Below are 19,564 nucleotides of genomic sequence, written 5' to 3' on the forward strand. Positions count from 1 at the left end.
CAGGTCTAAACAAGAGCTAAAACCAGGACTAAACCAGGTCTGAATCAGGACTTAACCAGGTCAGAACCAGATCTAAACCAGGTCTAAACCAGGTCTAAACCAGGTCTAAACCAGGTCTAAACCAGGTCAGAACCAGGACTGAACCAGGACTAAACCAGGACTTAACCAGGACTTAACCAGGACTAAACCAGGTCTAAACCAGGACTAAAACCAGGTCTAAACAAGGGCTAACACCAGGACTAAACCAGGACTAAAAGGACAGTAAACAAAGGTCTGTTCATGGAGACTTGGGCTCAACAGACAATTTGAAGAGAACAAACAAGAATTTTCAGGATGTGGTCGGTACATTCATGTAGTTTTAAAAAACACGACAATATCATGTAATCCAAAGTATTCAGATTACATTACTCACTTTAAGTAATTTAATGGATTACGTTACAAACTACATTTTGGTGTATGTAATCTGTAATCTGTAGGGGAATACATTTTAAAAGTCACCTTCCCAACACTGGAAACAAGAAGGTGACAAATCCCTCAATGAAAAAGCTACATAGTGTGGCTTTAACAAACTACCCATATAAAACAATTTCCCTCCAATTAACCATCTCTTTAAGCTTCAATTATTCACCACTTGTCGTCATGGCGAAATCAGCCGAGGGCAAACAGCGCTTTCGCATCTGCTTCTCCGTTAAAGTCTCGAATCGGGAAGTGTGTTGACAGGGCCCTGGGGTGATTGTTTAACCTTGAAGAGGAAGAAAAGAAAAAAAAAAAGTCTAAAAACAGCTCAGTGGCCCAGAGGAAGTGCTCATGTGGCCAACCGGGTAACAGCAGGTCAGAGACTTTGGATGACCAATGCTTTCACTGCACAAGACGGAGACAGAGAGAAGGAGAAGGAGAAGGAGGAGGAGGAGGAGGAGGAGGTGGTGGGCTTCCTCTTTGGGCAAAATGAACCGAGGTGACTCACTCGAACTTTGGCCTAGTTTCCAAAGTGGGGAGATCACACTTAAGGTGACAATGCTTTTAATAAAGATCAACGGATATGAGTTTTGTCATGACTGATGTCGATACTATTGTTTAAAAGTGCAGGGAAACTTTTTTGACCTGCTTGTCTCCATAGAAATGATTGTTTTTCCTTTCATGTTCCACAGTATGGCATCTAGGGGTGTCAAAATATCAAAATATCGATATACTGTATAGTTTAATGTGATGATACAGTATCGATATCATGGACTGCTGAATCGATATACGGCCAACAGTATTTTTTGGTATAGTTTACTTAATTATTTTGTTCCAACGCTACAGTTTTTGTTTGTTTAGAGCAGACATGTCAAATTTGGCCAGAAATATTATTATATTTGGCCCGTGAGATCATATCAAATCTGTATTAGAGCTGCCTGCCGGCTACAGATAAACTATAGAGACATAATTTATTTAAAATGTTGTTATTATTTTATATTTTGCTTGTTCTGGATTCAATGTTTAAGCAAAACTATTATTAAACATTTATTTTAATAAGAAAAGATTTAACATTTCATATCTCGAAAGAAGAGAAAACATGCAGATATTTATTGAAAAATTTCAACACTATTTAGTTTGGCCCAAGACTTAGTCCCAGTTTTAAATTTTGGCCTCTGTGAATTTGAGTTTGACACCCCGATTTAGAGGAAGGAAACTTGTTTATGTGACACATTTGACATTTTCACAGTTTTGATAATTAAAATGTTTGTGTTTCGTATTCACTTTACACAAGAAGCGGTTTAACAAAGACTTTTAGTATCACAGACATGACTTAGCCTTTATTTTTTTATTGAAACAATTTTAAATAGATTTGAAATCTATCATACCGAACTGAAAGTGGACTGTATCGAGATATGTATCGTATTGTGCCAATTACAATTACAATTGCAGGCGTTTTCACTGCTAAAAAAATACCTTGAAAACCATGTTGTGAGGTCAGATCTGTGGCCTACCTCTCCACAGATCTGACCTGTAACTTGCTTGATCATGCACCACTTCACTCTCCGCTCCTCACTTCTTCTCCATCCATCTATCCAGCATTTATTCACTTATTCATTACAGGTGTCTCTATTGCTCAAAAATACAACAATTCTCTCTGTGAATAGAGGCGCCTCTCCACAGATCTGACCTGTAATGTAGCCTATAGTTGTGAGATAGACAGGCTTAATCTCTCGGAACAATGCAGCTTTAATCAAAAGGATGATTATGTTTATGTTAATTTGTTCATACTTAAACTTAACTATAATATATATATACTTTTTGGTTGGGGGTCCATCACCTGTTTGTTTCTATGGAGATGTCATTGCTCTGCCTGGAATGTTCCACAGTATGACATTAAACAGCTCTTAAAAAAAAAAAAAGTTTCAAAAGGAGCGCTTCCTGGACGTCCAGAGAATAACACAGAGTAGATAGAACTCAGTGGTGCTCTTTAGGGAAGGGAAATCAATTTAAAGATGAAAAAAATGTAGTTGTAGGCTGAAACGCGTCGGGACTTTGTAAATTGTCCATTAAGACATGCCGTAAATGAATAAAGGCATTTTATTTTAACCAGTGAGTGCCTTGGGTTTTGTGCATCTTTAAATTAAACAGCTCTACCTTTACATTTATTCAATTACAGGTCGCTTTATAGCTCAAAGAAAAACAGGCATTCTGACTGTGAGTGGGGTTGCCTCTCCACAGATCTGACCTGCACCTTGGGTCCAATTTGGTGTCCACGACGATATAAATATTGGGTCATTCCACTCCAAATCTCCGAATGCCATCTCAGATTTGACTGAAAAAATTCTGTTGCGTCTTTGCACAGGATCGTAACAGACTTGTTTTTATTTCTATATCTAAAGACTACATATAAGTTATACTTCAAGTATAGTTTATTAAGAAAGAAATGAAACATTTTGTTGAGTTTTGTTGAGTTTAAGCTGTGTGCCAAATATTCACATTTTCTTAGCTCTGAAAGTGTCTTCATAGTCTTATGCTCTGCATGTATGTGGACACCACATTTTCAAAAATTCATTTTGCTAAAATAAGACTGAACACCTTCACAAATTTTGGATATGTTAAAAACAGACGTCTAGTCTTTCTAAAACAGTCCATTTTATGTAGGTGGGTGCTGTCATTTTTTTGGTATAACATGGTAAAGATGGCACCAAATTTATGTGGAAGGTGTATGTTCAATATCAAACCTCTGTCTTTGAAACTGCACTTTCCACAGTCCTTCAAAAAGACGCCGTCATATTTGAAGAGGAGAATTTTTGAGCAAATTCAAGCCCCCAGAAATTTGTGATGAACCAAAAGCACACGTGTAAAAGTCCAGATTCTACAAGTACATTTGACAAATTTTAACCCTTGAAAATTTGAAGGACCGACCTTAAATAGTTTTTTCAATACAGCAAACTGAAAGTGGCTCAGAACAGGTCTTTTCCTATTCAAAAGCGTGTGAACCTAGAATTTTTTTCAGTCAGATCTGAGATGGTCGGGCGGGGGCATTCGGAGACTTGGCGTGGAATGACCCTATTTAATGCCACACTGTGAAACATTCCAGACAAAGCAATAACATCTCCACGGAGAAAAAGCACCAGAAAAGTTACACAGTGCACTTCTAATCTAAAACTGACCATCTCCATATCTTTCCGTCCATACCCTCTGATTGACATTCTTGCCCAGCGCTGCATTCATTGACATTAAACCTCATTCCGCCGCCGTATGAAGCCACCTATTGTCACCGTGAAAGTACAAAATCGATGCAATCCGCGGCGGTGACGGACAGCTCGCACAAAACGCACCGAAAACAGGCCCGGGGACGGAGGAGAAAAACACAGAAGAGACCTCCGCCCGCCAAAAAAAGTCAATGATATCGATCTATTTTCTACTCCTCTAAGAAGGACTGAGTGGGGGAACATGTGGAGAGAAAGTGAAAGAGGGATGTAGTGGGGAGTATTAATGGCAAGGAAGGACGAGTGTAGTCTACTTTAGTGCGCAGTGCCGAGGGGAGGATGTGGAGAGAAATGAAAAGATGCATTCGAACAAGCAAAGATGAATGAAGAGGATGTTTTTGAGTTGTCGTCTAGTCCCTCATTACGCTATTTTCTGATGTTATAATGTTGTTTTTCCTCGTCAAAAACAGACCTGGAGTTGTGTTTTGTTGCGTTCACACTTTTCCTCTTTAACCGAAAACACTCTGTTCCACCTTGTGATGTCATGTGGCAAAACAGGAAGTGATCTACGGCTGCTCGATTATGGAAAAAATCATTATCATCATCATTATCACGATTATTTTGGTCAGTAATGAAATCAGGATTATTCAAACGATAAATTTTTAGCTACATGATGCATTTATTCAGCATTTCTCTCTCTCAAAGATCAGATATTTTTTGTTATCCCAAGTAGGGGTGTGCCAAAATATCAAAATATCGATATATCGTATTGCTTAATGTGATGATACAGCATCGATATCGGGGACTGCTGTATCGATATATCACCAAGAGTATTTTTTTGGTGCATTTTACTAAATTATTTTGTTACAGAGCTACAGTTTTGTTTCTTGTTTAGAGGAAGGAAATTTATTTATGAGACACATTTGACATTTTCGCTGTTTTGGTGATTAAAATGTTTGTTTTCAATTTACACAAGAAGTGGTTTAACAAAGACTTTTAGTGTCACAGCCCTGATTTGGCCTTTATTTTTTATTGAACCGTATCAAATCGATTTGAAATATATCGTGTCGACTGTATCGAGATATGTATCGTATCGGCAACTTCTTAATGATGCCAGCCCTAGTCCCAAGAGTGAAAAACCAAATAGGAAAACACTCATTTAAATATAAAGCTCCTCTGACTGGAACAATCTTCTCTCATCGATTTGCGCTTGAACTTCTGTCCCTTCATTTAAAAATGCTCTGGTTCAATATTTACATAACCCGAGTCACTGTTTTTGATCATAGAGTCACACGGAAGTATCTCACAGACAACACCCAAACCATGAAAAAAAGTGACTTATAGTCCGAAAAATGTGGTACTATATTTGAACTCTGTCTTTGTTTTTGTTCAGATTTGATCTATTATGTGTCCAACAGTCAAGTGTGAGTGTGTATGTGTGTGTGGTTGTGTTGATTTTGTTGTTTTGTTGAACTGTTTACTGTTTATTTGAATTTACGGAGCCGACTGTCTGCCCTACTGTATCTGTCTTTTGTTGTTGTAATTATGAGGACGCCCTCGAAAACGAAACGATAAGCCCCTTGACGAGACATCTCAAGGGGCTTATCCTCCAAACAAATAAATTCAAATACCTTAGAGCAATGTCGCGATGTATAAAATATAAAATGAATCAAATATACTTGATTGAACATGAAATAAGGATAGAAAAACAAAAATGCATCCAAAATAAACTATATATCCAGCTGTTCTACAAAAAAAATAAAATAAATAAAAATAATAATAAATATACGTATTTATATTAAAAATATCCCCAAATAAATGTTGTTAAGCTGTGTTTCATGAAATACAAATCCGTATTTATTTCAAAATGATTAGTTTTGCAAATTGTAGCTCTAATTAAAAACACATTTACACCAACATAAGGTTAAGTCATGGTTTGGCCTTTGTCTACCATTGCAACACAAGGTTTAGTGCCTTGGTCGAGGTCTGTTAATGTTTCAGTTTGTTTTTACTTAATTTATTTTATTGTAATTGTATTTTTATGTATTTGTTCAGACAATGTATTAATTTTGAACTTGCATAGTTGTTTAGTTGTTTTTCTTCTTAAAAAACACATTTCTGCAGCTCTGACCTTTTTGTCCGTGTTAATGGAGAAGGAGAAATAACCTTTATTTTTACAGGAAGAATTAAACAGAACAAAACAATTTAAGGAACAAGAGAGACATGACTCACTGACAAACAGCAGCGTGTGAAGTGAAAACAAATGACTGATGCTTCGCTGGAAGATACTGCTGAGAATGGACAAACGAGGACTAAACAAGGACTAAACCAGGACTAAACAAAGACTCAATCAGGATTCAAACCAGGACTCAAACAAAAACTCAACAATCAACAAACAACAACAAACGAAAATGGAGCTAAAGTAGGACTAAGCCAGAACTCAAACAAGGATCAAACAAGAACTCAACAATCAACAAAGACCTTAAAAGAAAATGGGGCTAACGTGGGACTAAACCAGGACTAAACCAGGACGGCACCACAGCTGAATGTTAACCAAAATGAACACAAGACTCAACAAGGTCTAAATTTGAACTAAACCAGGGCTAAACCAGGACTAAACCGCAACTGAATGCCAACCAAGACTTAACAAGGTCTAAATTGGAACCAAACCAGGATTAAATCAGGATTAAACCAGAACTCAAACCAGAACTCAAACAAGGACTCAAACAAGGACTCAAACCAGGACTCAAACCAGGACTCAAACAAGGACTCAAACAGGACTCAAACAAGGACTCAAACAAGGACTTAAACAAGGACTTAAACAAGGACTCAACATCTTAAAAATGGAACTAAACCAGAACTAAACCACAACTAAATCCCAACCAAGACTAACACAAGACTCAACCAGGTCTAAATTGGGACTAAACAAGGTCTAATTCAGGTCTAAACCAGGACTAAACCAGGACTCAACAATCAACAAACAACTTAAACGAAAATGAGTCTAAACCAGGACTAAACCAGCACAAAACCAGCACTAAACCAGGACTAAACCAGGACTAAACCAGGACTCAACAATAAACAACTAAACGAAACAGACTAAACCAGGACTAAACCAGGACTAAACCAGGACTAAACTTGAACAAATCCAAGACAACCAAACTTAAAAGAGAACTGAACGGAACTGAACTTAATGAAGTCAGGATTTAAGATGCTTTATGTATTTTTGTTGCAGAGGGTCCACCACCCGCTTGTCTTATGGAGACGTTAATGTTTTGCCTGAAATGTTCCACAGTATGGCATTAATCACATTGAAATTAATCAGTGAAGACGAGTAAACACCAGGCCAATCAGATCTGTGGAGACACCGCTTACAGTAGGAACACAAGTTTATGTTTTGTTTTTCTTAAGCTATAAAATATATATAAAAATCTTGCACGTATTAAATTACAGGTACATTTAATGCCCTACTGTGGAACATTTCAGCCAAAGCAATGGAGACAAGAAACAAAAAATAGTACATCTTTAAGAACTAAACTAGGACTTAACTAGAACTTCATACTTTACCAAGATTAAACAATAACTTCGGATTTTAAAACGACAAAAACAACTGGAGCAAAAGTGTTATCGACTAATTTAGAGGAGAAAAATAAAAGTGGGCTAAAGTTCGCACGACGTGGACGAGCTGTGATGTAACGAGCTCAAAGGACCGTTCAAACAAATAAGAAACAGGGTGTTGGGGTCTGAGAGAGTCCGATGGTCTGGATGTTGAAACCATGTTGACATTGTAGATAGAGATAAGATAATGTAGCCATGACTTTGCACTGTACAGCTGTTGTCTCATAGTTCAATACACAGATAAAAACAAAAACCCACAGCATTTCAAAACATGTTGGTGGGTAGAAGCGAAAAACAGGTGCCTCATATTTCAATTTCAATCATGGGTTTCAATTTCCTGTTTACAGTTCACGTTTTGAGGACTACTTATAAAAATAATTGAACAGCTACAGTATTTTATTTTCAATTGGTCACTTAATTTCGTATTATTCTGCAATTCAGGGATATGATTCAACACTGGTAATTAGGGATGTAACAATAACCGAAATATCGCGACATCGTATCGTCAAAAGTCTCACAATAATATCGTGGACTGTCAATATATCGAATTACAAGTTCCTTTGCTTAAATGCATGGTTTTATAATAGCAACAGCTTATGAACATCGGAAAACTACATATCCCATGATTCATTTCAGTGCGAACAAGATGAAGAAATAGGTTTTTTACTTGAATTCTTGGGATTATGAGGGAAATAATTCACATCAAAATCAAGGTATTTTAAAAGCAAAAAAGTAGTCTCATCTACAATTATATCAGCCTCTTTAAAATATCACAATAAATATCGTACCGTGAGATTTGGATATTGTTACATCCCTAAAATGTATACAAAATGCAGAAAGTAGTAAAAATAGGGGGTAAAACTGGTACTAACTGGTAACAGGACTAAACCAGGTCTAAACCAGGTCTAAACCAGGTCTAAACCAGGTCTAAACCAGGTCAAGACCAGGTCTAGACCAGGACCGAACCAGGACTAAACCAGGTCTAAACCAGGTCTAAACCAGGTCTAAACCAGGTCTAAACCAGGACTAAACCAGGTCTACACCAGGTCTAAACCAGGTCTAAACCAGGACTAAACCAGGTCTAAGCCAGGACTAAACCAGGTCTAAGCCAGGAGTAAATCAGGTCTAAACCACAACTGAATCCTAACCAAGACTTAACAAGGTCTAAACCAGGTCTAAACCAGGACTAAACCAGGACTAAACCAGGCCTAAAGCAGGCCTAAAGCAGGTCTAAACCACAACTGAATCCTATCCAAGACTAACACAAGACTCAACAAGGTCTAAACCAGGTCTAAACCAGGTCTAAACCAGGACTAAACCAGGACTAAACCAGGACTAAACCAGGACTAAACCAGGACTTATATCTGTATCCGGCGGGCCAGCTCTGATAGACATTTCACATGATCTTGCGGGCCAAATATAATAATATCGTGGGCCAAATTTGGTCCCCGGGCCTGAGTTTGACATGTCTGACAAAGAGCATTTATAACCAAAATAATAACTCTAATTTACTGCTTATTTATTTCAATTTATTACATCAGGATCAGTTGCTTCTTGATTCCACTTGAAATACTTTTGATGAATCATTGTAACGTAGTTTAAGAAAGTCTGACTTCCTGAATTCTGAAACCGCAGCGCGTGTTTTGAGATCGAGATAAGGTGTGGTTTAGTTCTGACTCTGGACTGTGGGCTGCTGCTGTGTCACACTTCAACTGAAATCCTTGTACTATGAAGTCAGATCAAATTTATGACTAATCCTTGTGGTATACGACACAGCACTGAACAAACTGTACTGATATTCACACAGCGATCTGACCTGCATTGTAAACACGACGAGCTGGATTTTCAAGCCAGACACAGAGTACCTGATTCATATCTTTTTATTTGCTCGAGGCTTTTTGGAGCAACCAGACCCAATGGCAAACAACCGAATGTTTACCTGTTAAAGCTGTTGGACAAATGTTATGTAAACTTAGTAGCCTGCGAGAGTAAACCAACTGGAGGACTATGGTTTGGACCAGACGTGTCAAACTCGGGCCCTGGGACCAAATTCGTCCCGCGATATAATTATATTTGGCCCGTGAGATCGTATCAAACATGTATTAGAGCTGCCCGCTGGTTAAAGATACACTATAGAGACATTATTTATTTAAAATTGTGTTATTATTTTATATTCTGCTTGTTCTGGATGCAATGTTTAAGCAAAATTATTACTAAACATTTATTTTAATAAGAAAAGGTTTAACATTATATATATTTATTGTGATTTTAGCCAAGTGTGATGGATGAATTTAACTCATTGTTTAACAAAACATTCTGCACTGGAGCTCTGTAACTAACTTTATTTTGTAATTGTGTCTTACACATGTTTATTGCACATAATGTGTATGATTGAAAGGTGAAATGTGGGACCTGCCGCTCAAATCTGCAAAACAAATTTACATTAAATTAACATTAAAATATTACTGTGTTTACAATGTAAAACATTACATTACTATTGCGTCACTTTTAAGTTACTCTCACCAAAATAAGTGCGAAGACGCTGAACTTTTGCGCCGTATATGGACTGAACAAGGACTGAACCAGGTCTAAACCAGAACTGAACCAGGTCTAAACTAGGACTAAACCAGAGGTGAACCAGGACTGAACTAGGTCTAAACCAGAACTAAACCAGGTCTAAACCAGGTCTAAACCAGGACTAAACCAGAACTGAACCAGGAGCAAATAGGTCTAAACCAGAACTAAACCAGGTCAAAACCAGAACTAAACCGAGACTAAACAGTGTCTAAACCAAGACTAAACCAGGTCCAAACCAGGACTAAAGAGAACCCGCGAGTGTGATCGGGTGTCAGCTGCGTTTAGCTCCTGGTTTAGCACAAAATGTGACAACAGGAAAATACCTCTGTGTAATCCGTTTATTTCAACAAAGTACACTACTCTCACTGAAACAGTAACTGTAACTGAATACAGTTACTCATAATTTGTACTCTGATTACATGATCCCGGTACATGTAATCTGTTACTCCCCGACACTGCATATACACTAAAACTAACACAGGTGAATGTCCGTGCTGAAGCCAACATGTGATTATCCTGTGATCAGTCTTGTCGTAATAACAAAGACCAAGCCTGGGCCTGGTCTGTTTGGTCCTGTCACGCCCTTAATAACACGGCTCCTGTTCTTTTTAAAGCCGCCGCAGTCACAGACCACAGGGGCTTTAGAATCTACAGCGTACGCACGATATGAGCTCAGACCGCCCGACTGCCCGCCACACCAGCCGCCCAGACCAGCCCCGCCCGACCACCAGCCCGACCACCAGCCCGACCAGAACCCCGCCTCACCAGACAGAGCTTTCTACACCCTGTCCTCCTGAAATCACGCTCTGTACCAACGTAAAAAACTGTAATATTTGGTGTTTTTTTTACTCAAAATGATGCAGAATTTTGTTATTAACATTGACAACGTTTATAATCAGAACATAAACTACAGGCTACAACACATGAACCAGGACTAAAACTGGACTAAAACAGGATTAAAACAGGACTAAATCAGGACAAAAACAAAACAAAAACAAAACAAAAACAGGACAAAAACAGGACTAAAATAACTAAAATAAGACTACACCAGGAGTAAAATAGGTCTTAGCCAGAACTAAAACTGGACTAAAACTGGACTAAAACTAGACTAAAACTAGACTAAAACTAGACTAAAACAGGACTAAACCAGGACTGAAACAGGACTGAAACAGGACTAAAACAGGACTAACACAGGACTAACACAGGACTAACACAGGACTAACACAGGACTAACACAGGTCTAAGCCAGAACTAAAACAGGACTAACACAGGACTAACACAGGTCTAAGCCAGAACTAAAACAGGACTAAAACTGGACTAAAACTAGACTAAAAGAGGACTAAAACTGGACTAAACCAGGATTAAGCCAGGTCTACACCAGGACTGAACCAGGACGAAGACAGGACTAAACCAGGACTAAACTAGGACTAAACCAGGACTAAAACTAAAACAGGACTAAAACAGGACTAAAACAGGATATAATTTGGCGATACAGCAAAAAAAAAAAAAAAAAAAAAAGGTCCTATATCGCGATTTTCTTGTGAAACCAGATCACAGTTTAATTCATGCAAACTTTTTCTTACATTATTCTTTTGTTCCTTAAAGATATAATGAAGCTTCAAGTATTTTTTGCTATAACTTTTTCCTCCAATTGACATAATTCAATTTTCCTTTGCAATGGGAGCTACCTGGGCGACTGAGAGGATTACACACACATACTGCTTTATTCACTAAACACTGTATTTGTTATCACGGGTTAAATAAAGCAGCTAACGTGTGAAGAGCAGAGTCTTTAAGGGGCTGAGTCTGGGGCAGGCAGCTGTTGTAGCTCCTCTGGGACAGATTTCACAGAAGTTTCAGAAAATGCTGTGATTGTCACTTTTGTTTTTGACGACGCAGCTCTCTCCTGCACTTTCAGAGTCAGTGCCTTCTGCTGTAAACTGTATGGGAAAAAAAACCTATGCACATTTCCCTAAGTTGAGTGATGTTGACCAAAATAATCTGATTTAGTTTTGTTTCTCGTAGCAAAATATTCTGCTAGAAGTGGAAGAAAACTGCAGAGATGGATACAAGGACCCTGGAAGGAAGTTGACCTAAAGCTGCCCTCTGTAACTTTTTTGACAGAGGGTCACTGTTGTGCATGAAGCTTTCACTGAACACGTTCATATTAGGGCTGGGTATCATTAAGAAATTGCCAATACGATACATACCTCGATACATAGTCCACAATACGATACATATCTCGATACGTAGGCCACAATACGATACATATCTCGATACGTAGGCCACGATACGATACATATCTTGATACATAGGCCACGATACGATACATACCTCGATACAGTGAGCTTTTGATTCGATACGATATATTTCAAATTGATTCGATATGGTTCAATAAAAAATAAAGCCTAAATCATGGCTGTGACACTAAAAGTCTTTGTTAAACCACTTCTTGTGCAAAGTTCATTAGAAACGCAAACAGTTTAATCATCCAAACAGTGAAAATGTCAAATGCGTCGCATATACGAGTTTCCTTTCTCTAAACAAGCAACAAAACTGTGGCACTGTAACAAAATTATTTAGTTAAAAATATACCATAAAATACTCTTTGGCAATATATCGATCCAGCAGCCCACGATATCTATACTGTATCATCATATTAAACGATTTCGATAATTTCAATATTTTTGCACACCCCTAGTTCATATTTCAGTGAACTTTGAACTGAACCCAACACATTTGTAAATCAAGAACTTGAACAACAACAAGTTGTTGCTGGAAGTCAGTTTGAAAAATAAGTTCAGCCTTTACATATCTCACCAAACTAAAACGAACTAAACTTTGAACTCGTCCAAAATAAAAACTGTGAACAATCAACGTGAATTGAACTCTGAACTAGTTTATGAAAAGTGTGAACTTGCACAACACTGCTGAGCGTCCACCTCTTCCTGTTCTCTCTGGAGATGTTGCTGCTTTGTCTGAAATGTTCCACAGTTTGGCATTAAACTTATTTTACTCCATGGATCGACAAGCATGTGAAGCCACCATGCCAAGTTTATAAGTCACACATGAGTACAAATGTTAAAAATACTGACTTTTTCTTTCTGAACTAAAATTTTATGTCATTGTTTGTATATTTTAGGATGTCTGTGTTTACTGAAGTCAGAACAAACTGAAGAGAGAAGATAAACAGAGGGTCAAAGGGCCGGAGTGGCGTGTTTCGTGATCGAAGTTCAGAATGTGGTGAGACCTGCCTGGGCGGACTGGAGATACGGAGATAAAAATAAAACATGATGAAAAGTTCAAACTCGAAAAACAATACAAACGAAAATGCTTTATACTTGATTGTCTTTTCATTTTTCACAATTTAATGTCATTTTCTACAAAGAATAATAGTTGTCTCTATGCATTAGTTTCAAAAGGGTGAAAAATGAGGACCGTTGCCATAGCGATTAGCAACTGAGAACAAAATATTACATCTTTTGAATGAAATAAATGAAAAATAAATAATGTGGTCTCAGAAAACATCCATAACTCCCCTATTTTTGCACTGATACCTCCTCAAATCAGTTTCAACACGAGTTTAAGACCTGATTAAGTATTTATTCTTCGACCACTTGACCTTAAACCTGTACTTGCTGAATATTGTGTTCACTTTTGGCTTTTCCCCACCGTGTTGGACTGGGCTCTGTCTGTCAGGGGCCGGGGGTCAGAGCATAGGCCTCCCTTTGTTTTGGGGGCAGCTCTGATTCAAACCTGCTGTTGAGAATCACATGACTGCGTTCACAGAGCAACATGCGACTCTGCACCGGACGAACCCGGACAATGCAAACGAACGGACTTTAAAAGGTGCATTGTGTAACTTTGTGTAACTTTCTGCCTTAAATGGGAACTACTGTATTTTTTCGGGATGACAAGTCCCACTTTTTTTCATGGTTTGGGTGTTTCCTGCGACTTATACTCCGACTTATATATTAAAATGCTCACACTGACAGCCACGAGAGGCTCTAGTCTTGTGTGTCAGTATCTGCTGCTCCTGTTCCTCCTGTACCACTGTCACTTCACTCTACTGTGCATGTCTCCTGCAGAAAGAGCCTCTGTCCTGTTGCAAGTAGTGAAATATTCAGTCGAAAATGATAGTCGAGCAGCAGAAAGAAAGTTTGGAGTGAGCGAGAAACTTGTGACACCGGGAGGATGCACCATGCGGGGTCTTAAAAGTCTTAAAAAGGTCTTAAATTTCATGTTCCTAAATTAAAGCCTTAAAAAGTCTTAAATTTAGTTGCCCAAGTGTTATTTTTTTCACAAAGGCCTTAAAATTCATTAGCCTATTTTTTTGTATACTCCACCAGGCTACAGTGCAATCTTAAATAGAGGGGGAAAAAAAAACAACAGCATGAAATCGCATAATGTGAATGAACGTCTAATTTGGAGTATGAGCAAACAATACTTTGGTTACTGGCACCGGCGGCAATGAATAAACAATCAGTAGAGAGGAGGAAGATGTTGAATGGATCATGGGGAAGTGCAGGTTTAATCCACAGTGGCTTTTAGATTCTAGATATAATACCGGTAGTTGGTTGATCATTATTAAAATCGGATCTGGTGTTTTTTTCGCCCACATAATGGGTGTGATGTTGGTCTTAATTTTCATGTAAGTGGTCTTAAAAGGTGGGGTCTTGGGGTAGTCAAACCTGGGGAGACCCTGGAAAGGCCGGAATAATTCTAACTGGATCTGATGCCGAGTCTGACGACAGCGACACAGAAGAGGAAGCGGCGTCTGTTTACCTCCAGAGGTCGTGGAGTTGTTCAGAAGTGACACCGAGGATGAAGAATTGAATGGATTTAGTGATTTTGAGTGAGATGGAGAGTTTGTTAAACTTGTTCTGTTCTGTTGTTTATGTTATAGTTTATCTGAAGAACTGTTCATATGTGACGTTAACCGTCTGTTGTTCTCTCTTCAATTGTTTTTACTAGAATTTGTCTTTCAAGTAGGGCTGGGTATCATTAAGAAGTTGCCGATACAATTCATACCACGTTACATAGGCCACGATGCAATACATATCTCAATACAGTGAGCTTTTGATTCGATACGATATATTTCAAATCAAATCGATAAGGTTCAATAAAAAATAAAGGCAAAATCATGTCTGTGACACTAAAAGTCTTTGTTAAACCACTTCTTGTGCAAAGTTCATATGAAACACAAACATTTTAATGATCAAAACAGTGAAAATGTCAAATGTGTCGCATAAACAAGTTTCCTTCCACTAAACAAGCAACAAAACTGTAGCTCTGTAACAAAATAATCTGGTAAAATATACCAAAAAAATACTCTTGGCGATATATCAATATAGCAGCCCACGATATCGATACTGTATCATCACATTAAACAATACGATATATCGATATTTTGATTTTTGCCACACCCCTACTTTAAAGATGAAATGTCAGTTCCTGGTCTCTGATTCATAAAATAAATTTCCTACAAAAAGTGCGACTTACATATGTTTTTCTTCTTCTTTACACATTTTTTGGCTGGTGCGACTTAAACTCCAGAGCGGCTTACAGTCCGAAAAATACGGTACATTACTCAGCCGTATCCCGCTGTAAACCACTAACATCTGTAGTGAATGTGTGAGGCCCAGTCCTGATGCAAACAGTTTAAAGCTGAGGTCAAACAAAGGAAACTAGTGTCCACACGCACATGACCCACACAGTCACACAGACACTGGGGCAAAGGATTCCCTCAAAATCATTCAAACGTTTGGCCCAAAGCGTTTTAGAGTAATGACAAATGGGTGATGTTTTCATAGCAATTATTAATTCAAAGCAAACTATCTCGAGTGGTTAAAATGGTCCTCAAAATGGCGTTTATAACAGAAAAAGCGAATCATGGGATGTGACTAAAATCGGTGAATAGACTCTAAACTATTTTGAGAGTTTAGTCACACAAACTTTTTCCACTTACAGGCCTTTAAGGAATTTAAAAACACGGAAGAGCACATCTGCATTTTGGCTCTTTAACACGGTTTTAAGTCTGTATCTGTGATTTCTCAAACAACTTTTTTTACGAAGAAACAACACTGAAACTAGAAAAATGCACTGAATTTTACTGAATTACGAACAGAAAAGTAAAACATTGCCCTTCACGATTTGAGATAAAACTTCAAAACTAAAAAAGATAGAGAACAAAGCAGCGACCTTGATACTGGCCTTGTTTGATTTAGCGTTCACTTTAATACAAAAATACAACTTGAAAAAAACCCAGTGAGCTCTAAAAATAGTTCAAATGAGACAATCAGGTGAAGAGTTTCAGTGAAAAAAAGAAGTCTAATAAAAAAATCTTTCAATTCGTAACTCCAGACCTCTGAGTCATGAGAGAGACAGACATAAGAAGGTTAGACCCAGACGAGGCTAATCCCAGGTTCACGAGCAGTGGGTGGTCGGGGGTAAAAATAGTCCAATAGTTTAAAGGTGCACTATGAAATTTCGTAGTTAAGAGAGTTCGTTACCTGCACTAATGCTGCGTTCTCTCGTGCTCAGGACTCAAGCTCGGGAAAATCGACCTCCACCTCGACGAGAAAGTGCAGTGGAACGTCCAGTCAAATCGGGGGTCTGAAACACAAATCGGGGTAGTTCAGATTAGACCGAGTCGGATGGATTTCGGAACATGTAAAAGTCAAACGGCCATTATTGAGTCGCTGACAGCTAACGTTATCTAACAGACTATTTATTAGCAGAAGCTCAGACGGTTTCACTTTGTGGAAACCGTCCGACCTCGCAGCATTAGGATTCGTTCGCTCGATGGTAGGAGGGCACTTTTTTTATTTAACCAATCGCTGCTATTCCCGTAGGAAGAAGGGCAATAACGTCTTTCCCCTTGATAAAATTCACTAAACATTCTCTTTGTTCCGGCTTTAAATCCTCAATCTCGGGAATCGTTCCCAACAGAGAATGTCTGTCTTCGTCTACATCCATCTCAACCGCTTTGTTTACTGTTGTGCTGTTCCACAAAAGGGACCCAGACAGACACTTGAGTTTGACGTCATGACTTCACAGCTCTTCGTGGATTGGCCGATGCACGGTCTACAACTTCCGGGGTTCTTGGAAATCGTCTAGCGTATTCTTATTCCTGACCTAGTCGCTGTAGAGAAATGACGTTGAGCGGAGGCACTAGGTCTCATGATACAATATCATCACGGTATGAACCTCACGGTACGATATTTATTGCGATATCATGGGGAAGCTCATGATATGGTGGGGAGGGTCATTATTAACGATGTAACAATATCCAAATCTCTCTGTACGATATTTTCATGATATACATCTCACAGTACGAGATTTATTGCGATATTTTGTGGAGGCTAACAAAACTGTGAATATGTGACTTTTTCCTCTTAAATACCTTGACAAGACTTAATCCAAAGAACTAAGACTTAAAAGTGCTTAGAACTGTTATTTCTTCTTGTCGTCTGCACTGAAATGGAGCAAAGGATCATGGCTATGTAGTTCCTCTGTCTTTTTTTAGCTATTGCTGCACCATAACTCTTAATTTAAGTAAAGAGAGTTGTAATTCGATATATTGTGATGGTCAATGATATTATTGTGAGAACTTTGACGATACAATATCACGATATTTCGGTTATTGTTACATCCTAGTATATTATATAGAACAGCCAGATATATAATTTATTTTGAATACATTTAGGTTTGGTATGGCACATATTTGTAGCCTATTTATGTTCAATTTTAAAGTTTTGCCTAAATTATCAATAACAAATTTTTTTTTGAGAGATAAATGCTGAAGAAATGCATAAATTATTTCAATATTGACCAAAATAATCGTGATTTTTTTTCCATAACTGAGCAGCTCTACTATTATCAGTTTCATTTTTGTATTGTAGCATCCATACTAAATGGGCCTCAGTACGAAGGAATAAAGAGTAAAGTGGGCTAAACCGGGACTAAAGTAGGACTAAACCAGGGTTAGCCGAGGATTAGATCAGGACTTAAGTTGGGACTTTATCAATAACAAACCAGCAGTGACTAAACTAGGACCAAACCAGTAAATATAATTGAATAAGAAGTAAACCAGGACTAAACCAGATCTAAACAAGAACTTCCAGTAGAACTAAAGCAGAACTAAATAAACTTTTCCAGCACCAAATAAGCTGTGAGTTGAAAATTGTAATTTAACTTCTTCCAAAATACAAATGTTGTCAAACTTATGATTCGCTGTGTATGATTGATTTTATTTGGGATAATATTGGATAAAACATGTGTGAAAAAGATCTAAGTGACATGTGCAGCCTCCATGTGTATCTTATATTGTTATATCTGTACTAATGCAGTTACAGTGTTTATCCCATAAGAGGCTTACGGCTCCTATAGACCGCTAATTATCTACAGACACCTCCATGCGACACGAGACCACCGTGTGTGTGTGTCTGTGTGTGTGTCTGTCTGTGTGTGTGTGCTCTTAACATGTGCTAAAGATATGTCTAAAAATAAAATGAACTCGGGGCGTGACAGGATCAGACTATTATAAGAAAAGAGTATTAAATTTGGCTTACAAACGTCAAATGAAAATTAGGATTATGACACAAGAGTATTCTGTACAAACTGTGAAAAACTAGTGTTGTTACCGATACTAAAGAATAGAATACTCAAAACAGATAACACAATAGGGTCTGACCGATATATCGCTTGGCTGATATGAGCACTTGGAGACATATCGGCTATGGGCCTAAATCTTTCCGATACGTGCCGATAGTCCACGTGGGCATGTTATGCCTCATTATAAAGCTTAAGACTCTCTAGATTATGTCCATTTAATCCAATTTACAGACAGATAAATGTCCTAATATGTGGCGCTGCATCAATACTTATCTGCAGAGTCATCTATCTGTGTTTGTGATGCCGTATTGTCCCTGAACGGACCACCAGAGCCACGACATTCACGTTCGCTTGTTTACACACTCAGCTGCTGTCAACATGCTGGGTTATATTATATTTACGGTCGATCGTTTTGAGTCAGAATTAAAAGGACACTTATTAGTGCAAGACTTGTGATCTGAGAGGAGCCTGTGTGAGCGGTTAGTGTTGCAAATGTGTCCGTTTTTGAAGCTACTTTTGGTTGTTTCTCATTGTTTAGCTGCTGTAGCTTCTTTCATCTTTAATTTTGTGATGATTATTTATGTTTTGATTAGTTTTTATCGTGATTTTAATGTATTACTTATTCTGTAGAGCACTTTGAATTACTTTGTGTACGAATTGTGCTATACAAATAAACTTGCCTTGCCTAGCTCCCCCACATTAACAGCCTGTCGTCTCTCACATTGTCCTAGTGTAAAGTGACTATAGTGTCTGTACATGTTACTGGACCTGCACTGATTGACTGAATGACCTGTGAACTGAGGTGTGAATGATCGGCATTTACACATATAATTAATTACCGGGGCGCGCATGCATTTACCGCTAAAGGCTGATAGCGGTAGTTTACTTTGTTTACAGGCTAGAATGTCATGCAAAAATGCCATTAGGCCGACCTATTGTGTTTAAATATGATGTAAAGAGACAGAATAACAATAAAAGTCGCCTAAACAAACCAAATTTAAAATCCAGTAGAGCCAGACCTAAGTTTTATAATCAACTGAAGATTTATCGGGAATTTTTACATCACTAAATATATCGGCTATCGG

The 19,564-nt window shown here is 38.1% G+C and overlaps 1 protein-coding gene across 3 annotated transcripts in view; it reads right to left on the reverse strand.

The window, feature by feature from the left end:
* LOC110160002 (adiponectin receptor protein 2-like) overlaps window positions 1–19,564 on the reverse strand; it is an 83,953-nt gene that overhangs the window by 56,023 nt on the left and 8,366 nt on the right. For 2 of the 3 annotated variants that reach the window (XM_020924607.2, XM_055154174.1), the window contains exon 2: window positions 16,376–16,478. The exons of the other annotated variant lie outside the window; for it this stretch is intronic. The gene's annotated coding sequence lies outside the window, so the exon portion shown is untranslated. The remainder of the gene's footprint in view (window positions 1–16,375; window positions 16,479–19,564) is intronic. 3 annotated transcript variants of the gene reach the window in all.

This window comes from Boleophthalmus pectinirostris, unplaced genomic scaffold (genome assembly GCF_026225935.1).
Source record: "Boleophthalmus pectinirostris isolate CB_2022bp ecotype Guang Dong unplaced genomic scaffold, ASM2622593v1 HiC_scaffold_18, whole genome shotgun sequence".
NCBI classification, from domain to species: Eukaryota; Metazoa; Chordata; class Actinopteri; order Gobiiformes; family Gobiidae; genus Boleophthalmus; species Boleophthalmus pectinirostris.